This window comes from Centruroides vittatus, unplaced genomic scaffold (genome assembly GCF_030686945.1).
Source record: "Centruroides vittatus isolate TY-2023 unplaced genomic scaffold, ASM3068694v2 scaffold_324, whole genome shotgun sequence".
Taxonomy (NCBI): Eukaryota; Metazoa; Arthropoda; class Arachnida; order Scorpiones; family Buthidae; genus Centruroides; species Centruroides vittatus.
In genome coordinates this window covers 823,948-840,403 of record NW_027122701.1, presented here as the reverse complement: position 1 = coordinate 840,403, position 16,456 = coordinate 823,948, and positions in this window count along the sequence as shown.

The window sequence follows — 16,456 nt, the reverse complement described above, 5'->3', positions numbered from 1 at the left end:
AAGAGAAAGAAAGCGTGAAAATTGCAAAGAGAATCTTATTTCTTGTTTCTATTCGAGTATCGTGACTCTAATACTAAAGTGAGTCAGTCACTGTTAAAATATTCCTTGCACATCCTATTTATACGGAAATTTGTGCTTTAGTCGAAAAGGGGAACACAGTTATATCCGCCATCTTGGTTATTTTTCAAATCTCTTGTGATTGACAGGAAAGCCTCTTGTGGGACTTCTATATAGAGTCTCTTATACGCTGTATAAATTACTTTATAAAGTTAACGCTTCAAATCCCACGCCGTCTCGATTTTCTCATATTGGAAAAATCTCAAATTATAGTAGATTTTATGTAATTGAGTTCTTGGCAAAGACTTTTCGCTAGAAATTTTTATCATAATTTATGACACTAAGATTTGTTACAGAAGAATGGAAATCAAAGTCGATTTTCTGGGAAAAAGTGCTATACCTATCACGTAACATTTCAGTGATTATGGGGAGAGTAGAGCACAGAAAATATCTCCGACTCCAGCTTTAGAATTCATAGACAATGTTGTCAGATGCATCTGCCTATTTCACAGCAATTATCCTTCACATATCAGATACACTCTGTCAGGTTAACTCATAGCATATACATCAACCGCGCTTCGCTTCCCCGTTGGGCTATTTTAACTGTGGCCAAGTTACGTCGGGGATTTAAAAAATAAAAACAGCATAAACTCTTAATAATCTGTTTAAAATTTTCAGATAAATCAATTTTGCTTGTTATTAAACAGCTAAAAACTATTTATCGAGCTTTCAAAATGTTCTTTGCAGACAAGTTGCTAGGCCTGTTTCTGAACCGAGATTTCTTTCTAAGCTCGTAGGGTTATAAGGAAAATCTGCAAGAGACTACTGTTTACCAATTGCATATGATAACCTAACGGATTCTGTTTACTATGAAATAACAGTTGTTAATATTAAAAATATGGGGCAGACAACAATTCGATGAAAAGAATTTTTCCAAATATCAGAAGAGTTCTAGATGAGAAATGTGCGTGTCAGAGAGAATCTGTAACAAATAACAGGGTTGATGCACTCTTAACAGAAAATTCAAACGAATTTTCAGTTCTGATTATTGAATAAGTCTTGATGTATAGAGATGAACGGTTACGTCTTATTCTCCGTATCCATTAGCTGCCGAGGGATGCTTGGATTACTAATAGTCCTCTTGTATACATGGATGTTGGATTTCATCCTGCTAGACAATATTCTTGCTTGTCTTCCCAGCGGAAATCAATCTGCCTTTCGGCTACCAGAAAATCGGTAACATTAATATTTCCATTTACAATATTCGTGTTCCGAAGAACACTCGGGGGACTTGTATCTCCTTCGCCATTTTGAATGAATTTAACAATCTATTAGCCTTAGGTTCATCTGATAATGAAATTGTCGGATATTCCGGATTTTTAATTAAGAAGTCTACAAACATCAGTCTGTCGGTCTGTATGTCTACTTATGGGATCTACGGTCAAAAATTTATCGAAATCGCCAATTAGTTATAAACAAAAGACCCGTAACTCTTGGATGATGGTAGACCTATTGGGAATATTGAAACGTTTTGACTTGAAATTCTTCTATTAACTAGTTTTAGAAAGTTGGAAGTAATCTAATTTGGATAAATTATCATCATGACAGAAAATTCGCTTCACTTATTTGCTATTCTATTCTAAAACTGACGAAAAAATATTAAGGCATGTACAAAAAGTATAAAAATGTATCTTAAAATAAAAAATTATATGGGGTCAGATTTCTGAATCTAAATTTATATTTAAAATTTAAATTTTTTTCATTATAAATAAATATTTTATTGTTGTAAAGATGATAAAGACAAGAGTAGATGTTATCGAGAAATTCTTTTAAATTGGAACTCAAATGCTTCGCATGATAAATGTTTATTCGCCGAATGGGGAATTATTGCAGTGCATATCTAAAAAGGCTACGTTAATTCTCTACATAATCGTCAAGTGTACTTATTTTTGTAAGATATTGCCGTTTAAACTTTATATAGAACTTGCGGAGAGGAACGGAGAAACATCAAAAGTGGTAATACCAAAAAGTTTAAAGTAGATTTAGCTCTTCATCCTGAGATTATTTTTTAAATCTGTGTCTGTGAAGTTTTGCTTCTTTCTCGAATTGAGTCGATGCCGAAAGCAATCACTCCCATGGTTACTATCCATAATTAGCCAACGCGTTGTCTACGACAGCAGTTAGTCTCCAAGTGAACATTACTTCCCATCACCATTAATTGTCACCTTGCAGGAGGCAGCTTCGTCTAATCTTCTAGCCTGCACCTCATCCGTTAGTCGCTAGCTGGAGCTTTTCAGGTGTGGCCTCATCGATTTTTCTCTGTATGTGATACAGCAAAGGAAAATTGCAGTTTTCTTGAAGGAATATTTTCTGAATGCAATTTTTCCTTCAAAAATACAAATTGTTTCTCGGCCATAATTTACTTTCCGCTTTGAGAATTTAATTTTAAAGTTAATCAAATTGTTAATTGAGTTATATAAAAGTAAATAAGGGAGATTTATTTATATTCAAGCTGCGTATCTTTATTAAAAAAGGATTGACTTCATAAATCTAATTTAGCATTTAATGTAAACTTCAAAGCCGAGTGGGGAATTGTTGATGTAAATTATGTCATCCGATATTAATATAACTGCGATTCATTCGATAAACGCTTACTATTCGAGTACCGTTGCCGGAAACAGCAAATTCACATTTGTAAATGAAATCATCATCGGATTAAGCACGCAATTTCGACTTTACTCAAAATTTATGCCTTTCGGAATGCGTATCATAAAGTTAAGGCGAAATACACTTGGGTGATTTGCAGAGTTTGCCAAAAATACTACAGAAGCAATTTTTAACTTTGCTTCTTTCGTGTCGTCGAAGCAATTGTATTTTGACGTGTTTTCGACTACAAGAAAAATGTCCAATCTAAAGAAGAAGGAACGGTGAGGCAAAAACAAATCAATGTCGTAAATACGGCGGAAAATGAACGTCTTAATAAAACGGGAGACAATTTAAATTATAAATCGTTTAGAACATTCTTGGAAAGAGATTATAAAATGCATAGTGTGCGGAAGATTTCTCAAATTGAACTTAAATCCTATTTCCCACTACAGTCTGGTGACATCCCCGAGCTCTTGCCAATTATGTTAATGCAGTAATTAGCTAGAAGACGAGGATTTTAACACAACAGTTCCTTGCATTTCTGATGTCAGCAAGACCCCAGGTGGTAGATAAACGCAGGAAGACTCTCGTGTTTAAGTTTTACTGACACTTTATTATTGCCGGGACAGCACCACAACTGTTGTCTACTAGAGAACTTAGCAACACGACCATTAGGATCCTCATTAAATGAACGGTGAACAGCTTTGTCATATTTGCACTCATAGAACACGGTTCCGCTGCAAAATTAATGAAACTGTCCATTTTACGAGCCTTGCCATCAATGCTCGGTTTACTAAGAGGTTCTTAGAGTAAATCGCATCTTTGGCTGATAATTGCTAAACGGTCGATAGAAGGTAGGATACAAATATATATTATATGTATCGACCCTTGTATTTATTTGCATGGCAAGTTTTTATTCTATATTCCCGCAGGAATTTCTACATCCATTGGCATTGAGAAAATAGGAAGGGACAGAAGAATAGAGTTTATTGATACTTTCATTTAACAGTGTTTGCAGTAAAGTTGAACTGTGTACGTAATACCGGATTGTAACTTTGTGTTAAGTGATTAAACAGTAGACTTCTGTCAGTCTCCTGTGGCCACTAACTCTTGTGAGTTTTTACTGGAGGTCACGATAAGGAGGAGATTCCTGACAAGAAACTTTTTGAAATGCAATTTAAAGGATTAAAGAACAAAATTAAACTTATTTTCTATCGATGTTCTGGGCTTTCGAAATTTTTTTCGTGGGATTAATAAAGTTTCTCTGTCACTATAGAGAAGAAATGACTGAAATAAAATATTTGCTTGTTATCTTAAAAGAGAACATTTCAAGAATTTGCTAAGATAAAAGAATAAAGAAAAACAGCAATTTTTGTAATAAACGAGGGAAGTGAAATTTTCTCTGCAATAAATATATAATGACCAAAACAATCCAAGTACAAAGGAGAGTCGACTAAAAATTACATAAATTTTTCAGTAGAACCGAGTGAAAAGTTCAATAGTTTTAAAATATTATGCAACTTCTGTCTGGCAGAAAACAATATCTTAACATTTTAAAATATAATTTGCACATCGGAAAGAAAAATCGACCCTGTAAATGTGTTTTTCTCTGCCAGACTTCAGTTTGGGAGGGAAAGAGATCATTTGGATGCCATAAATATATACATATTTTCTAGTTAAATTAAGAAAGTTGTAAGAATTTTAGGAAAAATTAGTTAAGTATGGCGAAGAAAATCAGATCCGGCCTCCAGCGACATTGTCAATCAGAAGATTACAACAGAGTTGGAGTTTAATTGCGAAGATGGAAGAAAGTTTAAGCAGAACTTGAATTCCCTGCTGGCTTTATGTATGGTTGGGTTATGGCAGCAGATGTTTGCAGCTAATGGCTCAGTTTTATCGCTGCTGTGGTAGAAAAAGATTTAGCCTCCTAAATTTGACAAGCAATTAATCTGACTTGTGTTTGGTAAATTCCCATTAGTTATATATGTTTGGGTTAAATAGCGCGTACTTTCTTTCTCTTCTATTTTTTTTTGTTAATTAATAATTTAAGTTAGAGTGATTGTTGCTATTTTAATTTATCATTTCACGCCAGATATTAAGGAGAAATCGCAGATGTTGGTAAGAAATGGCTCGGAATTGAAAGGAAGAGCAACACAACGATCTTTTCCTTTAAAAAATCCAAGTATAAAAAGGTCAGGAAATGCCAAGAAATTCTATTTTTCATCGATTGTTTGAACGATTGCCTAAACGATAAAAATTTAAAGCTCTCATCCTTACAAATTTCTCTTGTAAAGATGAAGTTATGCGTATTTTTCTCCGCTTTTCTTATTCAAGATATGATTATTATTTTCTTTTCCTCCCAGAACGTTTTATTTATTCCTCTAATTAGGAAAACTCCCCGAGGCATTTTAACAGTAAATGTACATTTCAATAAGATTTTCTACAAGAAATTTTTTTTTATTTCTTAATTTTGAATCTAGACGAATAATAAACATATAAAATCTTAATGTTTAAAGATATCACTAGCAGCGATATTCTCTATCAGATTATAAAATTTCGCCCTTTATTCTTGCAACGAATTCGCCCATAGCTTTATAAAACACGATTGAAAGTGCTGATGTATCATCTTTATCTGCGCTTTTCTTTTTTGCTTAATAAACTTAATTATTTAAAGATAAATCTTTTAAAACCACGAAATTTCCTTACATAAAAATATTATTGTATAGTCTAACAAGAAAAATGTTCGGTAAGAACTTTCATAACCCGGATTTTATTCTATAAAATCCCAGACGAAGTCAATCCGTCCGTAAGTTGAGTAAAAGGAAAAGAAAAATACCTAATATATAACATAATTCACATTCCGATTTGTTCAGGAAAAAAGATAATAATAATAGCAAATTTATTTGTGAATGCAAAAAATGCTTCTAAGATGTTATTCAATATTTTCTCAATGCCGAATAATTTGTGATCGAATGATCATTTTGGAACTTTATTAAACAAAAAATACGAATGTATTAAGTATAAAATCTTATTAAAATTTATTATTTTAATGTTTTCTTGAATGTTTTATTACAAGCGTAAAGCAAACTTTTATAAGAATTAACCGCTGTTAAATGAATAAGAAATTGTTTTATGAAGCACGGATAAACAAACAGACACTCCTCTCATATTAATAAATTATGGATGTTTGATAAATTTTTCTGTATTCTTTTCAATTTTTTGTTTTTTGGCTTTATAATCGTGATTCTGCTATAAATTGTCAATATATTATTTTGTATTAATTTGTTATTTATAGTTTTTTATGCGAAAATAATAAAACAGTTTCTTTCTCTTTTCATTTTTCCATTTTTTATCGAACGAAAAATGAAAAATAGAAGAGGTTTCCGACATTAAAAATTAAAATATCTTTTATTAAACAGCCGAAAGATAAATTTATTCTAAATATAACTCAAACTCGTCTTTAAAATTTTATATTTAAAGTGTAAAATGTGAGGAACTTTTAATATAATTTAAAAAATAAAATAAAATAAAATTTAAATTATTTTTAAATGAAAAAAATATAAGAATATTTATTTTTTAATATTGAAAAATTGCCGTGAATTATATTTAATTATTTATTTTATTTTATTTTATTTTTTAGTAGAAAATTAAAGTTTTTTACTTGTTTATTTATCTAAAGTTGAATAAATTAGATTAAATGTTATCTTATTTTTTTAAGTAGCAGAGTTGCAAAATTGATTATGACGAAAAATATTATTTTATCATCTTCTAAATCTTTAATGTGCGATAAAAAAAAAATTATTTCCCATATTTTTATTTAACATTCGTAATCTGCAGAAGATGCTATCTAAATAATTATGCAAACAAAATTAAATCGAAAAGTTTTCTGAGATAGATAAAAGATCGGTTAATATTAACTGTGTTATGCAAACTGCACAAATGAATGGTGACAAAAGAGGAGTTTTTCTCGAGTAAAACGTATTTTTCTCATAAAACACGTTCCCAATCGAGTAGATTCTTAAAGAGACCCCAGTGTGAATAGACTTAAGTACTGATGGCCATTTGCTATAATGCGGAAAGAGAGACATCTGTACTGCTTTCAGTATCTAGAGAATCGTTTCTGAAATCCAGTTTAAGAGACAAAAGCATCTATTCTAGTTCTTACACGAGACAGAATCAACGTGGAATCCGAGTATAGCTGAATAATCGGTCGGAAGAGGTATAACAGAACAATGCACTCCGGTAGAGAGTGTGCATCACCTCCTGGGAACCCAACCATGATCTATTGGTAGTTTTCTACCAATCCCCATTGCCGACGGTTACTACACCAACAGTTTTGCACTCGCTTTTCTTTTGTATAATTCAGGGCATTGTTTCATCGTACCGGGTCATTCTGATAGAATCATCAAGAGTACCTGTGACAACCTGCATTTGTCGCATCGATCCGAAAGCTTTCGTGTCTTTACACCAACCGGTACAACGTTTGCACGCAATTCATAATAAACCGAACCTTAATTATATCTGGTACAAATTCTGATTTCGGATCGATATCTCGCTTTTCGAATTTGAATTTCTGGGGGAAGGCTTTCGTTCAGGAGTCATAACGCGATCCATCTTAGCAACTAGAAGTAAGAAGAGTGTCAGGAACTAGAAGGCCGTTTGGCAAGAACCAATAAATTGACCATGACATCGAACCGAGCCAACAAATCCTTTAACCCGATTCGACTGGACTGGTCCTTGTTTTAAGTAGAAAAGCGTCTCGCTGAATTGTCAGTCGATGTTACCTTCTCTCGTCGACTTTGAACGTAAACAACCTTCTCGATAAATTTAAAATGCAGATGAAAACAAATAAAATTTGTCTATAGAAAATCCCCTCTTTATTAATTACTGTCTTCCGATTACAGCAAGATAGAAAGCGGTAAAATTTCATCGTAACGAACATTATCCTACCAAAAATTTATAAAGATCGAAGGCATCTGCATTTTCAAACTATACTTTTACTCCTGTCGAAATTTGATCATTATAAATTAATTTTTATTATAAATTTACTCCTATCTACAGTAAAAATTAAATATTTTAATAAGTTAATAAAAAACTGAAGACATACAACGATAAATTTTCAATAATAGTTTAGTGTGATTACTGACTTTAATACTTTTGCTTCATAGAAAACAGCTGATGAGACTATCAACGATTTCATAAATGTTTCAATTTTGCTCACAAAAAACTCCTTAATTCACCCGGAAAAATATAGCCATTGCAAGACCGAATGTCTACTTTATTGCTCATTCCATCTAATCGGTTTAATAGAGATAAAACCAAATATAAGATTTATCTGAAGGAAAAGACATCCAAACTTTCTCTTTTTAACGACTTATTGTGAGTTTCTCATTTAAAAATAATTAAATAATATAATTATTTCTTAAATATTTGCAGAAATTAAGAAAAAATACAATACGAAATAGCCAAAATATTTAAAATATCGGCTTATAAAAAACCGTGTAGAGTTCAGTTAGACATCGTTACTAGATGATAAAGTGGTGAGAGTATTGTGACAAAGGATTATGTTTATCCAAGATACAAATATCTGACCTCAAAGCGGTATGGTTATTGTCCTCTTTGCTGTCGCGACTGAGTGTCAAGCGCATGTTTTATGCAATAAGAAAAGCTGGGAAAATATCCAACATATAACAGGTTAGGTCGACAGGTGGCATATTTAAGATGTTGTGCGAAAAAAAGATAAAACAGATCGAGCTTTCTCAACTTTACAAAGATACTACAAAAGACTCTTTGCTTCTTTTCAGGTAGATTAAACGTATGTGTATGACAGGCCTGCAGAACAGCTGCCAGGCTGTTTTATCAGCTTATACGTGATCAGCTGTCCATACAAAAGTGGGATTAGGTTGACAGAAGTGAAGAAAATGTGGACGTTCATTCGACACATCTTTACCAAGCAATCACGGTCTTTGTTTGCAATTATTTTCTTTTTTTTGCGATTTTTCGAGACGATTTGAATTTTCAGAGCACTCGTCGTTATTGATTTTGCGATAGAATAGACAAATAAATAAAAATTCATTTATCTAGATAAGGCAATTACAATCATCTGGATAATTTGACATCTGTGTGTGTCTGATATCTCTTTATTATGTAAATGCAATCGACCAGTCCGCGAATTTAAATAAAAATTAAAAGTCGTATTCTGATGCCACCAACACATTTTTTCGATTAAATTTAATTTTTAATCGTTCGATTTAAAATATAAAATGTGTCTCATTTCATTTATTTATCGGCTTAGGAAACAAGCTGCCAGAGAACTAAAACGCATCCATGTACTTTAATGGGAATAATAACAATAAAGTTCGCTCCTTCTCATCCTAGTTATCGCTAATCTATTCTTGTTTCATCCTAAAAGACTTCGCATTAAATCCGCCCATACTCTAACCTTGTTTACAAATAAAATCAATCGGAATAAATCTAATTAAGAACTCAATAGATCCCCGACTTAGTGATCCATTGATCTGAAGTATCGAACGCCAGGAGAACAAAACATTATGCAGCTCTTTTGTAACGATTTTTTTCCACCGAATTTAAATAGTTTCAATTAATGAAGTCTGGATTGTAATCTTGTTATTTTCTATAAGTGGATGGGATGATCTACGAGGAGAGAGTTCAATGGCCCTTGGTCCATTTTATCCGGGATCTTTAAAGTGTAATGGGTGTTGTTATTCCTCGTGGGAAGGTCTTTCATGGGAATGAGGCACATGTTTATCCTTTCACTAGAAGATACCCACTCAAAAGTGGTTCCCGGTTCGCTTATGTCACCCCGGGTAATACTTTCGGTGATGGGCGAATCCCTAAAATTTTCGTTCTCTCTTTTCAATAGAACAATAATATACGAAACATCCTCTAAAGTTGCTTCAGGAATATTTAATTCCCACCTGAAAACAGAAAAAAAAAAACAGAGTTAATGTTAAAATAGATGCTTAAAATCAACGCTATTTCCTTACTACTTTTTAATTTTAGCAAGAAAATTTTTCTTCGGAACGATTTTAAAAAATTGTTCAAGAAAAATCATCAATCAAAATTTGCAGACATCTTAAACAAATTGTCGTTTAGCCCCGATATAACATAAATGTATTCGTGTTTAAGATTAATTCATATAATTAAAAAATCAATAACAATAATAATATCTTTACTTTAGATATAAGTTTGTAAAATATACAATATGTTTTACGCGAAAAAACAAAATCTTTTCTATCATAAAAAATTTCTTATTTATACTCTTACAAATGTAAAATATTACACAACATAAACTGAATTTCTTTAATATTTTAAAATTTCTACTACAAGTAATAAATTGAATATAGGATACGCCATTAATAATACCGTTTCCTATTTTCAATAATAACAACTTTTCGAAAATGAAATAAAATAAAACACAACAGAAACGTATCCAAATATCAGTTAAACCAGCGACACGTAAAGAAAAAAAGAGAGAGAGAAAGAATGAATTGGCATGGGACAAACCATGCTCGTACCATGCATAAATTATATTTTTAAGCCGTAGAGTGTTGCCAGACAAAAAAAAAATCGATGACGTGCGTCCATACTGAGCCCTTTAATTCACTTGACAGGGGCGAATGACGCCAACAGATGGCGCTGTCGTCGTATGGAAATGGTGGAATGCTTGATAGCTGCAGAAACAAAGTTGTTGTCGCTTAATTAATTTAGTCGCTTTTTGACTCTTTCTAATTACGAGACGGGATAAAGGCACGAATTTTAATATCAGCTTAAAGATAACATGCTTTGAATATTCAATCAAACCTTACTTATTCAATTTCTGGTCATTATAGTCAATAAATAAGTTTTACTATTTTTAATTAACTCGATCTCTCTCTCTCTCTCTCTCTCTCTCGCATCCTAGAAAAAAGCGTTCTATCGAAAGACAATGATTAACAATCCGTGCAAATGACACTGATTAATTGAGAGTCCACATGATAGTCAATAATAATCTTGTTCTTATGATTATCTCGTTTGTAATCCTCGATTGCTCTTGCTTTTCTATCGATAATAATCTCTCCCTCTTATTAACTTCGAAGTAAAAAATGTGCTGCTGTATAGTCATTGTACCGTTTCCTCCAAGCAGCATTATATTTTCTCCTTACCTCATTTGATTCTGTCGGAAACTCTTGTGAAAATAAATAAGAGAAGTATGCGAATGAAAGTGCCACGCGAAAATCTAAACATTTCAATGATTTTTACTTTTAATTGGAGTTTAATAGAGAGGTAAACTCTTCATTCTTTCCGCGAAACAATCAGCTGCTGTCCATCAGTTTATTAACTCTAATTGCTTATTAATGGATGATGCGATACAACAACATCATTGGATTATCTACCAAATATTGTTGACTAATTCGTGTTGAGGAATTAGTTGTGGAACTTGAAAATGAATAGTTGCAGACGGCTACTTATTACCTCAATTATATTGGAATTAAGGAAGCTGCTGGTTGCAACTTCCACCGATCTCAACAAAGGAATGACTTTGCTACCAAATCCGATGAGTTTTCGTGGCTAAACGCTAGACAATTTTGCTTCGGTAAAACTCCTAGAACCGGATCTAGCAGCCAATTTTTGCAATAGATATTATGTTATGGGGCAGTGTCCCCCTTGCACTTTTCCGAACCAGACTTTCGCCAAACTTATTCCTCTCGGTTCGGATTCTTTATATTATTTCTAGTCCTATCCAATAACCCTACAGAAAATTGGATAAAGTTTTCCAATATTTCTCACCATTGCAAAGTCCAAGAGGTTATCCATCAAAAAATGGGCACATATCTGTCACGTGACTTCAGAACTAGGCAACTTTTTCGGATTGATAACAGGGGAAAAAAAAGATTTCGTCTTTTGATTTATGACATTCTTAGCCGCGGTCATTAAGTCGACGTAATTTTAAAGTATATATTTAATGTATTTTCATTTAGTGCTATTCAGCGAAATACCATTTAGGATTTCTTAGCAGAGAGAGAGAGAGAGAGAGAGAGAAAAAAAGCAAAAAAAAAAAAAAAAATGACATCTTTGAGAAGTATCATAGGGTTCAATCCCGAGAGGATGGCAATGGAAACACAGTATATTATTTTTAATGAGGTTTTCCTGACAGAACCGGGGTGCATCTGCACTTTCATACAAAAAAATAAAGGAAAATTCTTTGGCTTATATCAGTTCGAAAACAGAATGAAATTTTATGAAGCAATTCGAATCTATATCGAGAACTTTCCATAGGTTTTAAAAATTTACTCCTTTTGTTGTGTACTTTGAGTTTAAAAAATCGAAATCGCAATTGAAAATAAATCTCCTAAATTCTGAGAAGGTATCAGGTTTTCTTTTTGATTAATATTGATTTTTCTGGTCGAAAGACCTCTATTACTTCCGGAAAAATAATCTTTGTGATACTTTTAAAATATATATAAATATTATTAAGACATGTATAAGACGTATTTTAAGAAATTTCAAAGGACAAAGTTCAGGTGCAAAATAATTTGTTTTAATGAGATGCAAAAACATTCAACCCTTCGATCGATCAGGAAAAAAAAGATGTTTTACAGTTAAAAAAACAATCTTAAATGCCTCCTTTCAGTTAAAAGAAAAGATTTAATTTAATTTTCTCAAATTTTCATTTCTTTATGGAAGTGCTATAAGTGCTTACTATTCAATTGTGCAACTTTTCCTTTTATCTTCCTCAAAAATACTTTAATTTTATGCTGAAAAAAATAAAGAAGATTCTTTACTAAAGGCAACTCATATAAATACAAACAAGTGAATGGAGGGCAGTCAAAAATAAAAAATACAATAAATTGTGATTTATTTGTTTATTTAAAAAAGATGTAACCTATAAGTTATTTAATAATCGAATCAATATATATATAGAATATAAAAACGCTTCAAATTTTGATTTTTTTATTGTTAGATATGTACGCTTTATATAAAATGTATCTCTATATGTGTATAGGGCATTATTATAGCTGTCATTCTATCTGGTGACGTAAAAGAGGCTGTCTATCAAGTCCTTCTTCCTGTCTGTCTTACAATGTGTCTATCAATAATAAACAATTCCAAATATATTTTTCTGTTTCTTATTTATAGTGGGCTTCTACATATTTTGCTATGAGGTTCTTGACAGCTGTTCTCAATAGCTTGGGAAATGTCCGCCTCCAGCTGAAAAAAAAAAAAAAAAAAAAAATCTTTGCCAAGAATTTTCTTCTTTTTATTCTTGGCTGAGAAATGTCAAAAGTTAAGCTTCGGAGTCAGCATTTTAATCTGTTTTGTTTAATAAAAAGACAATTTTTTCGAGAATACATTTTGTAATTCCATAGAAACATTCGTAAAAAACATCAAACCTGACCGAATCCGGTTTCTGTATGGTTTTTGAAGTCGTTTTCTAAGCATAAATTTAGAATAATTTATCACCAGATACATTATATATATTTTTTTCTAATTGTAGAAAAGATAAATTTCCGTTCGGAAAACGGAAATAACGTTTGATAAAGAGAGATTTTCCTGTTTGAAAAGAGCGACAAAGCGTTGGTGGCTAATAGCAGTTTAGCTAATTCATTCACAATAGCTTGAAATGTTAGTAATTATTGCACGCTAGAAATTAACAGCAGAAGAGAATTGCTTGATTGTAGCCTTGGGCTTGTTTCCTCTTTACTTGCACAAAGTAAATGTTGTTAAACGAACACAATGTCCTAATGAAGTTACGCAACTACTGCGCGGGAATAGGCTATTTCACCTGATATTTATTGGCCAGTCTACCAAAATTCCCATCAGTGTTCAAATTTGTTTGGTAAAAGCCTGGTGTCTTTAAATATTGAATTTTCCGTTTTGCGGTTGTTTTTGGCGTTTAAACTTTAATTTTGTTAATAAATTTTTATTATTCTATCCAGCTGTCTTTCTCCGTGACTTATGGCATCACTCGTAACTTAAGTATCAGCATGGCGCTCCCAGATATCTAAACATATATAAACTCTCCCCAGCTGAATTACAAGTAAATTATCTCTGAAAGGAGAATTATCGGATGCCATTCCGCAAGCGGCCTCTACGACGAACAATATAGGGATTAAAGGGAGGAGGTAAGAATCTTAGACCTTTTTATTTGTCCTTTTCACTGCAGTTTTCTAAAGCTTCAAACGTTAAAAACATTTTTACTTTTAATAAGACATCAGGACGCAATTTGTAAACTAAAAATAATTTCATTAAGTTATTATCTTTAAACAGTGTTAATTTAATATTTTATGCATTAATAATAAAAATTGGAGGATGCTCGAGTCGTGCAATAATTACTTTCCTTATTAACGTTTCAAGTTTTTTGTCAAAGATACAGAGGAATAGTTGTTAATGAAGAGACGACAGAGAAGACATTTTTTTTCTCGCTTTGATTACAGTGAAAAGGTAGAAGTTCCTTTCATTGCCTCCGCCCAAATTTCTCAGTTGTTTGCAGAATCCGGTTACGATATAAAAGCATTTCTTTTGCTTGAATATATTATCGTTAAATTCTCAATTCCCCAGACAGATATAGTATTCAGTAAAAAGTAGAATTGAAATTTGTTTGCATAAAGAGAACTCTCCTCGCCAAACGTATATTCTTATTAAAGGCGAAAGGAAAACAATATCGAAGCAATTAAGAAAGGAATAATTGTCAAGAGCAATTTGTTCGGCCATAACATCACTTGACACATCTGGTGTTTTGTCCTTTAGCCGAATAAAAAAGTAATAAATGATTCCGTCGAAATATAATAAATGAAGTATGTTATCCAAAACAAAGAAGAAATGCTTATGTTATTCTTCATCAAATATTCTCAAAAAATCATTATTTTTTTACAACCCCGACAAATTTATTGTATATGAAGGGAAAAAACCAAGAACTTAACCATTAAATTTTCTCGAAGTAGTTACACAGAAGATACTAAGAGATCAACAGAATTACTAGTTCAGGAATTTACGGTTGAGTAATAAATCTTGTCAGCCACTTTGTGAAATACAATCTCTGTCCCAATCTAGAACTTGGTCTTAAGTATGATATAAGACATAGCGGCTGGGAAAATCAAGATGAGTTGCTTTGCTCCACTGCTGTCAGATAATTGTGAGTGACTATTAATTATTTTCTGATGCTGATATATAAGGAGAAAAAACCGAAATGAATTATCCGTATGAGATTGCATTTTCCAGAAGTGAATATATTTAAATCCTCATTTCAGTTTTATCATTTTTTCCCCCATTAATTAATGTAAGAAATTTACTTCCGAAAAAACGTTGCCCACTTAGTGATAATCTCTTACAATGTTTAAATATCCGATTAAAGAAGTTGATTTTAACAACACTTAGATCTTAACGGTTGAATATCTTGCATATCGACAGGGGCCACCAGCGGCGGAGTGGATAAAACCACTGAACACTTCAATTCATCATTAAGAAAACGGTCCCTCCATGATGAATGATTAAAGTCCAATCATTTCAAGTGCCCACCAGTGGTCTAGTGCATAAAATCACGAAGCAATAGAGCCACATGGCTTGTCCGTTGGTCAGGAGCAAACTCACGACCAATGTGCAGTTTTCTTCATGTCTAACACTTAAATAAGGACTAATTTCTCATAGAAAGCCTTTTTTTGGAAAGTATCCTCTACAGTAGATTGCCCAATTTTGTTGCATTACCATATATCATCAAATACATCAATCCAATCTCTGTCGGTAGTCGGGTACATCGAGTATCGTAATTAAAAAGTTCAAAGTATGGAAGATATTCGCAGCCAATTAATCTAGAATAACAAAGTATTTTTACGGAAATATGAGAAAAAATTCGAGACGAAGGCAAGATGACAAAGCAACCACTACGTCTGTTTCAAGAGATTTTTTATTTCTTTTTTTGGATCCATGTTTCAATTATAGGAAGAAAACATTACATCTGCGGCACTTTCTTTCGTAGCCTCTAGCTGAATATCGAGTGCGGATCAATGGATTAACATGAAAAGGAAAATATTAGGAGTGAAATTAAAAGTAAACATCGACAAGTGTTTTAAAAATAATTCACTTTACCCAGAATTCTCTATTATTTCTTCCAACTAAAGGTACAGAAAATTCAAAATGACGGCTGGACATTTTCCATTTTGTAAAGATTTAATTTAGATTTTGATCGAATTAGAATTATCTTATCGAGCGAAGATCGCTAATTGAGAAATTCATTAATTGTAACTTGCTGTCAATTGGAATAACTCTTTACTTAATTGAATACTTCAAAGTTGAGATAATTCTGATGTTGACGGATTCTGCTTCCATTATTGGGATTCTTTGTTGAAATGACAAGAATTCTTTCTGGATACAAAATCGAATGCACTAATAATCTACTGACAAGCACATTAACTTGTAAAATTAGATAAGAAGAATTACGTCTTATGCAAATACTTAGGATTTCCAATGAAACAAAGACATTGTCTGTGCGGAGATTCGTATTATAAACGTTATTGTCGATTGTATTTACCTTTACAGTCGATGATATTTGATTGTAAAAATTCCATTTCCAAATTCTTATCTTCCGAGAAACTTTTATTTGTCTGTCTTCCGCTTACTTTTCTCCAGCGAAGACTTCTTCACTATTTTAATTGGCATCATTGATTTTTCTAGCTTTGTGTTGTTATTTCTATCTTATAACAGTTTAGCAGTTTCTTCCATCGATCCCAAGGGATGAGGATTAAAAGCGATCTGC